Source organism: Mesoplodon bidens (genome assembly GCF_964165515.1).
Source record: "Mesoplodon bidens genome assembly, chromosome: 4".
Classification (NCBI taxonomy): domain Eukaryota; kingdom Metazoa; phylum Chordata; class Mammalia; order Artiodactyla; family Ziphiidae; genus Mesoplodon; species Mesoplodon bidens.
This window is the reverse complement of record NC_138160.1, coordinates 133491938-133501115: the sequence shown is the minus strand read 5'-3', so window position 1 is coordinate 133501115 and position 9178 is coordinate 133491938.

The following is a 9178-nucleotide window of genomic DNA, read 5'->3' as shown; positions in this document are numbered from 1 at the left end:
ACCCACGCACCTATGGTCAACTAATCTATGACAAAGGAGGCAAGGATATACAATGGAGAAAAGAGAGTCTCTTCAATAAGTGGTGCCGGGAAAACTGGACAGCTACATGTAAAAGAATGAAATTAGAACACTCCCTAACACCATACACAAAAATAAACTCAAAATGGATTAAAGACCTAAGTGTAAGGCCAGACACTATAAAACTCTTAAAGGAAGACACAGGAAGAACACTCTTTGACATAAATCACAGCAAGATCTTTTTTGATCCACCTCCTAGAGTAATGGAAATAAAAACAAAAATAAACAAATGGGACCTAATGAAACTTAAAATCTTTTGCACAGCAAAGGAAACTATAAACAAGACGAAAAGACAACCCTCAGAATGGAAGAAAATATTTGCAAAAGAATCAACGGACAAAGGATTAATCGCCAAAATATAAATAGCTCATGCAGCTCAATGTTAAAAAAACAAACAACCCAATCAAAAAATGGGCAGAAGACCTAAACAGACATTTCTCCAAAGAAGACATACAGATGGTCAAGAAGCACATGAAAAGCTGCTTAACATCACTAATTATTAGAGAAATGCAAATCAAAACTACAATGAGGTATCACCTCACATGGGTTAGAATGGGCACCATCAGAAAATCTACAAAAGAACAAATGCTGGAGAGGGTGTGGAGAAAAGGGAACCCTGTTGCACTGTTGGTGAGAATGTAACTTGATACAGCCACTATGGAGAACAGTATGGAGATTCCTTAAAAAACTAAAAATCAAACTACCATATGACCCAGAAATGCCACTACTGGGCATTTAGCCAGAGAAAACCATAATTCAAAAAGACACATACACCCCAATGTTCATTGCAGCACTATTTACAATAGCCAGGTCATGGAAGCAACCTAAATGCCCATCGACAGACGAATGGATAAAGAAGATGTGCTACGTATATACAGTGGAATATTACTCAGCCATAAAAAGGCAAAACTGGATCATTTGTAGAGATGTGTATGGACCCAGAGACTGTCATACAGAGTGAAATAAGTTAGAAAGAGAAAAACAAATATCATATATTAACGTATATATATGGAACCTAGAAAAATGGTACAGATGAACTGGTTTGCAAGGAAGAAATAGAGACACAGATGTAGAGAACAAACGTATGGACACCAAGGGGAGAAACAGGGGTTGGGGGTGGTGGTGGGATGAATTGTGAGATTGAGATTGACATATATACACTAATGTGTATAAAATAGATAACTAATAAGAACCTGCTGTATAAAAAAATTTAACTTAATTTAATTTAAAAAAATAGTAAAAACTAATGCCCTGGGTCTGAGTTTCCATTCTTAATAACACTTTGATCTTGGGAACACTCAGCTCTTCACAGACTCTTCCTTATAAATGGGGGTAAGGATACCTCCCCTAATTATCTCAAAGAAGAATTAATAGAATAATGTATATTTAAAGTTTTGAACACATTTCAGTAATTACTCTGGGTAATTACTTTTGGAGCATGAGAGGCAAACTCTGTGCAGTGTGATGGGCATTTGCCCAGTGGTTGTGTAATTTGCAAATACCAAAAGGAGATAACAATTCTTTGAGTAGCTGGAACCTGAGCCTTTTGACCAGCATATTGACAGTTGTCACCACCCAGCAAGGTGGAAGTTGGAGGCCTTGGAATGCAGCAGGAGAGCCCACCATGGGAAGAAAGGTGGGAGGAATTTCAAAGAAACAGGGACATCTCTCCTTTCCCCAAGACCAAATGCTAGGAAACAGAAGGCCTCCATACCCCAGCACGAGTTTCCAGCAGAGGTCAGAAGAGCTCAAGTTGAAACATGGAGTTATTGGGAGAGGTGGCACTTTTCATGCTGAATAACTCAACTTGGTAGACTCTTTCTGCATGCTCTTGGCAAAAATCCAAGCGATTATGGGCATTCTCTTTGGGTTCTTTCTCCTCAACTTTTGCTTACTGGATGTAACTTCAGACAAGAGCTACTCTGACTTTGACAGAAGACGGCAGCTCACCCAGCTTAGCCCATAGATATTCTAGTATTTATAATGTTAGGCACTATGCTAGGAGCAGAGGCCAAAATGGATGAACAAAGCAGTACATGATCTAGTCACTATGATCTTTTGGTCATAAAGTTCCCTCAACCTCCCCCAGCACTGCCCACTTCATAACTCCTTGCTTTATGTCCCTACTCTACCCATTTTAGCATTGATCCCTCTGAACTGCATCCACTCACCTTAGAGCCTATCCCCGTTCACCTTCAATCTCCTTGAGAACACAGATCCAACTCTGAATCCGCATCTGTAGCAAAAGTCTGTTATATATGGTGCTCAGTGACTGAGCAAATGAACGAATGATCTAATTGCCTGAATAATTTCATAAGCAAATGCCAATAAAATGGTGAAGATTGCCTAGAAAGCAAATGTTCAACAAGGCTTCATGCTTTGCAAACTGAATAGAAATGTGTGCTATCTTTGCACGTGTGTCCTTTCTACAGTAAATGGGCTGGAGGTGAAAGAAAAAAGGTACAGGAAATAGGGAGCTGTTTCTTTGAGGCTCTCCCTGACACACATGTATCTCTGGTACAGATGCTTCAGTTCCCTCAGAGAAGTTCACAGCTCACAGAATTCCAAGACACTAAGAGATCTTCCTAAGAGAAGTAATTGCATTTATTGAAGGATATCATCAAAGACCTAGGTCATCCCTACCCCCAATTATCTAAACACAAGGTATAAAACTGCACAAAACTGGTATATACAGTAGCTTACATCAATAAGGGATACCCAGAATGGTGAGGGCCATATTCTGAAGAATGGGGAAAGGAATTAGAAGTGATTAACTCAGAAGAGACAAAATTCAAAGGAGGTGTAATAGCAGGCTTCAAATATCAGAATGACCAGGGTAAGAAAAGAGGTGATACTTTTTCCTTCTGACTCCCAAGGTCAAAGCTAGGCCCCACGGGTGGGTATGAGAGACAGACAGGTTCTTGGCTCAACAGAAAAGATACATGTCAGAAAATTACCATAAATGATGCAAGTTTGTAACTCAAGGTCAAAGGCAGTAACACAGAACAGAACTGCCTTTGAAATGCTGTTTTCAAAGTTTACAAAAAGAGTGCTGGATATGCATGCTGAGGATATAAAACTGAAGCATTTAGTTCCCTATCTACTAGGAAAGACTGCTAAACCTAATATCCTATGTGAGCGTTCTCAAATTCATGGACTTGTGGCCCTCTGAATGAGCCTTGGCTTTTCAGCACCTTACCTTGCTCATAACGGCTCTACTTAGCTTGAATGTCCTTTTGACCTATTCAAGTCCACAAGGCCCAGCTAACGTCTCTGGAATGAAGTGTCCATGGGTCACTGTGGGCCAGAACAATCCCTCCATTCTTCAAAATTCTCATCACCAGGGTCCCTCTACTTTGACGTTTTTGTACTTGTCATTTTAACTGTTCAAGGATTTACGTTTTGCCCTCCAATTAGATTCTAGTCTCCTTAAAGGAAGATGCTATATGCTTTTAGTCTACAGGGACTAACACGGTCTCTTGCAGTTAACAGGCCCTCAGTACATGTCTACAGATCTGGTGCTGCTAGATTCAAGCCAGAGAATGGCGGGAGCCCATTCTGTCAAGGTCTTGGAAAACATCTGTGTTTTTTCAGCTCAGCATTTGCCATCCATCACAGAGGAGACTGAAACAGAAAGAAGTCAAGTAAAGTACAAGGTCATGTGCAGGAGCCCATTCTCCAAGGTTGGAATGTTCTTTCCCTCTCTCCAAACAGCAGACCAGATGGTCTCCTAAATCTTGGCTTTTGTGGTTTAACTCTAATTACAATGTTAGTTAGCAATGAGTTCAGTGATTCAAAATAACTAGTAGATTCTTTCCAAGGAGTCGAGCTTTTTTTCCAGCTCTCACTATGAATAGGGTGGCTTTGTCATCAGCCCTGCTCTCGCTTCCTGTATTATAATTGCTTAGCTGTTTAGAAAATGAAATGAGCCCAAGACTACCAAGCCTAGCTGAAAGCTACGAGCGCTCCAGGAGACAGGACGTAGCAGCAGCCAGATGGCTAAGTAGCCCCCAATAAAACTGCAGTCAAATTGGGAGACTCAAAGCGAAAAATGTTCCTCAACTGTGCAAATGCAACATGCCAGGTGTTGAACTCAGAGGTGCACATGTGTTTGCCTAGTTGTTGTGGTTGAGAAGAAACCCTTACAAGTAAGTCCTTGGGATCATAAAGGTTGGAAAAAACTTTTCAAGGTCATCGGATCCAGACCTTTCCAAATGCACAAAGGCCCCATCAAAAGAGCTCACCCAGGGGCAGAGTCAAGATGGCGTACGAGGAGGATGCGGAATTCACATCTCCTCACAACTAGGGCACCTACCAGACACTGGTGGGGGACCACGGACACCTAAGGGGAGGGGAGGTACCCCCAGGGACCGGGTAGGACATGGGGTGGGTGGGGAGTGAAGGGGAGGAGAAGTGGAGGCGGGAGGGGACTGGCGCCCCTGAGGGGTGGGGAGGGGAAGGGATCCCATGCCAGAAGGGGGAAATTGGGGAATCACTGGGAGGGCAGAGAATCAAAAGGGAGCATGGGGCTTCCCTGGTGGCGCAGTGGTTGAGAGTCCGCCTGCCGATGCAGGGGACACGGGTTCGCGCCCTGGTCCAGGAAGATCCCATATGCCGCGGAGCGGCTGGGCCCGTGAGCCATGGCCGCTGGGCCTGCGCGTCCGGAGCCTGTGCTCCGCAATGGGAGAGACCACAACAGTGAGAGGCCCGCGTACCGCAAAAAAAAAAAAAAAAAAAAGGGAGCATGGCCAGGTTTCCCCTGCCCATGTGGGCCCCCAGGAACCTGCTGAGATCCTGGGCCTGATCTCTGCCCACCAAGGCCCCCTCCAGCCATGTGGGTCCTGAGGGAGTGGGAGGGAGGGAAGGGGGAGCAAAAGTAAAGGCCGGGCCTCTGGGACCAGCACCCCTGAGGGGTGGCTGGGGGAGGGGAGGACCTCCTACACCCAGTGGGACCCACTCACGGTTAGGGGTCCAGCAGCGATGGGGGGAGGCCCTGGGGGAGATGGTGGAGAAGGGGCATGAAGGAACAGAAGAGAACCCGGCCAGTAGTTTCCCTGTCAACTTAGGCACCAGGGGAGCCTGTTGGGCTCCCAGGCCTAATCCTCTGCCCTCGGAGCATCCCTCCTGCCGCACAGAACCCAAGCCCTGCCCCTACCCCCCACCCAGGTCCCCACCTCTACACTAGAAGACCCCCTCCATCGCGCTGGGCCTAAACCCCACCCACACACCCTCACTCAGGGCCCTACCTCCAAACTCCAGAACTCCACACTCCAGAGGCCCTCCTTCCAACGTGCTGCCTCACCCCTTCCCTGCAGGTCCTAAGCAGAGGCCCAGTCCCACACTTGAACATCAACCTGCCTAGGCCCCGCCCCACACTCAAATGTCACTCCCCCAACCCGCCTAGGTCCTGCCCCACACTAAACCCTGCCCCTGCCTAAGTTCCACCCCCACAGCCGAGGGGTTCTGTTTTACCTTGTTGATTCATTGTTGTTGATTATTTTATATTTTTATTTTTCCTAATAAATCTTTTATTTTTCTAATTTTATTTTATTCTTTATACTTTGTTATTGCTCTCTCCTTTTGGCTTGTTCCACACTCCCTTTTTGTCTTTTCTTTTTTTTTTCTGTTGTGGTTTTATTTTACCTTGTTGCAGTTGTTTCAATTATAGTTTTATTTTTCCTAATATATTTTTTTATCCTTCTAATTTTATTTTGTTTTTCATTCTTTGATATTGTACTACTCCTTTTTTCATTTCTTTCTTTCTTTCTTTCTTTTTTTTTTTAATCACGCCACATAGCTTGCGAGATCTTGGTTCCCAGGCTGGAGGTTGGGCCCGAACTCCTGTGGTGGGAGCTCCAAGTCCAAACTGCTGGACTAACAGAGAACCTCAGACCCCAGAGAATATTAATCAGAGTGAGGCCTCCCAGAGGGCCTCATCTCAGCACCGGTTCTATCCAACTGCCTGCAAACTCCAGTGCTGGATGTCTCAGGCAAAACAACCAGTAAGACAGGAATACAGCACCACCCATCAAAAAGAGAAAAAAGAAAAAAAAAAGAACTGACAAAAAAATATGTTATGGATGAAGCAGCAAGGTGAAAACCTACAAGACCAAATGAATGAAGATGAAATAGGCAAACTACATGAAAAAGAATTCAGAGTAATGATAGTAAAGATGATCCAAAATCTCAGAAACAGAGTGGAGAAAATACAAGAAACATTTAACAAGGATCTAGAAGAACTAAAGAGCAAACAAATAGTGATGAACAACACAATTACTAAAATTAAAAATACTCTAGAAGGGGAGATTGGTTCAAGATGGCGGAGTAGAAGGACAAGAGCTTACACCCTCCTGGGAGAGCACTGGAATCACAACTGCTAAACAATCATCAACAGGAAGACACTGGAACTCACCAAAAAAGATATCCCACATCCAAAGGCAAAGGAGAAGCTGCAGTGAAACGGTAGGAGGGGCGCAATCACAATAAAATCAAATCCCATACCTGCTGGGTGGATGACTCACAAACCAGAGAACACTTATACCACACAAGCCCACCCACTGCAGTGAAGCTTCTGAGCCCCATGTCAGGCTTCCCAATCTGGGGGTCCAGCAACGGGAGGAGGAATTCCTAGAGAATCAGACTTTGAAGGCTAGTGGGATTTGACTGCAGAACTTCGACAGCACTGGGGGAAACAGAGATTCCACTCTTGGAGGGCACACACAAAGTAGTGTGTGCAGAAGGACCCAGGGGAAGGAGCAGTGACCCCATAGGAGACTGGACCAGACCTCCCTGCTAATGTTGGAGGGTCTCCTGCAGAGGTGGGGGGTGGCTGTGTCTCACCGTGAGGACAAGGACACTGGCAGCCGAAGTTCTGGGAAGTACTCCTTGGCGTGAGCTCTCCCAGAGTCCGCCATTAGTCCCACCAAAGACTTACGTAGGCTCCAGTGTTGGGTCGCCTCAGGCCAAACAACCAACAGGGAGGGAACCCAGCCCCACCCATCAGCAGACAAGTGAATTAAAGTTTTACTGAACTCTGCCTACCAGAGCAACAGCCAGCTCTACCCACCACCAGTCCCTCCCATCAGGAAACTTGCACAAGCCTCTTAGATAGCCTCATCCGCCAGAGGGAAGACAGCAGAAGCAAGAAGAACTACAATCCTGCAGCCTGTGGAACTAAAACCACATTCATAGAAAGATAGATGAGATGAAAAGGCAGAGGGCTATGTACCAGATGAAGGAACAAGATAAAACCCCAGAAAAACAACTAAATGAAGTGGAAATAGGCAACCTTCCAGAAAAAGAATTCAGATTAATGATAGTGAAGATGATCCAGGACCTCAGAAAAAGAATGGGGGCAAAGATCAAGAAGATGCAAGAAATGTTTAACAAAGACCTAGAAGAATTAAAGAACAAACAAACAGAGATGAACAATACAATAACTGAAATGAAAAATACACTAGAAGGAATCAATAGCAGAATAACTGAGGCAGAAGAACAGATAAGTGACCTGGAAGACAGAATGGTGGAACTCACTGCTGTGGAACAGAATAAAGAAAAAAGGATGAAAAGAAATGAAGACAGCCTAAGAGACCTCTGGGACAACAATAAATGCAACAACATTCACATTATAGATGTACCAGAAGGAGAAGAGAGAGAGAAAGGACCTGAGAAAATATTTGAAGAGATTATAGTCGAAAACTTCCTTAACATGGGAAAGAAAATAGCCACCCAGGTCCAGGAAGTGCAGAGAGTCGCATACAGGATAAACTCAAGCAGAAACATGCCAAGACACATACTTATCAAATTGGCAAAAATTAAAGACAAAGAAAAATTATTGAAAGCAGCAAGGAAAAATGACAAATAACATACAAGGGAACTCCTGTAAGGTTAACGGCTGATTTTTATGCAGAAACTCTACAAGCCAAAAGACAGTGGCATGACATATTTAAAGTGATGAAAGGGAAGAACCTACAGCCAAGATTACTCTACCCAGCAAAGGACCTAATTCAGATTTGACGGAAAAATCAAAAGCTTTACAGACAAGCAAAAGCTAAGAGAATTCAGCACCACCAAACCAGCTCTATAACAAATGCTAAAGGAACTTCTCTAAGTGGGAAACACAAGAGAAGAAAAGGACCTACAAAAACAAACCCAAAACAATTAAGAAAATGGTAATAGGAACTTACATATCAATAATTACCTTAAAGGTGAATGGATTAAATGCTCCAACCAAAAGACACAGGCTCGCGGAATGGATACAAAAACAAGACCCATATATATGCTGTCTACAAGAGATCCACTTCAGACCTAGGGACACATACAGACTGAAAGTGAGGAAATGGAAAAAGATATTCCATGCAAATGGAAATCAAAAGAAAGCTGCAGCAGCAATACTCATATCAGATAAAATAGACTTTCAAATAAAGAATATTACAAGAGACAAGGAAGGACACTACATAATATTCAAGGGATCAATCCAAGAAGAAGATATAACAATTATAAATATATATGCACCCAACACAGGAGCACCTCAATACATAAGGAAACTGCTAACAGCTATAAAAGGGGAAATGGACAGTAACACAATAATAGTGGGGACTTTAACACCTCACTTACACCAATGGACAGATCATCCAAACAGAAAATTAATAAGGAAACACAAGCTTTAAACGACACAATAGAGCAGATAGATTTTTTTTTTTTTTTTGCTGTACGCGGGCCTCTCACTGCTGTGGCCTCTCCCGTTGCGGAGCACAGGCTCCGGACACACAGGCTCCACGGCCATGGCTCGCGGGCCCAGCCGCTGCGCGGCATGTGGGATCTTCCGGGATAGGGGCACGAACCCGTGTCCCCTGCATCGGCAGGCGGACTCTCAACCACTGCGCCACCAGGGAAGCCCCGAGCAGATAGATTTAATAGATATGTATAGGACATTCCATCCTAAAACAGCAGATTACATTTTCTTCTAAAGTGCTCATGGAACATTCTCCAGGATAGATCACATCTTGGGTCACAAATCAAGCCTCAGTAAATTTAAGAAAACTGAAATCATATCAAGCATCTTTTCTGACAACAACGATATGAGATTAGAAATCAATTA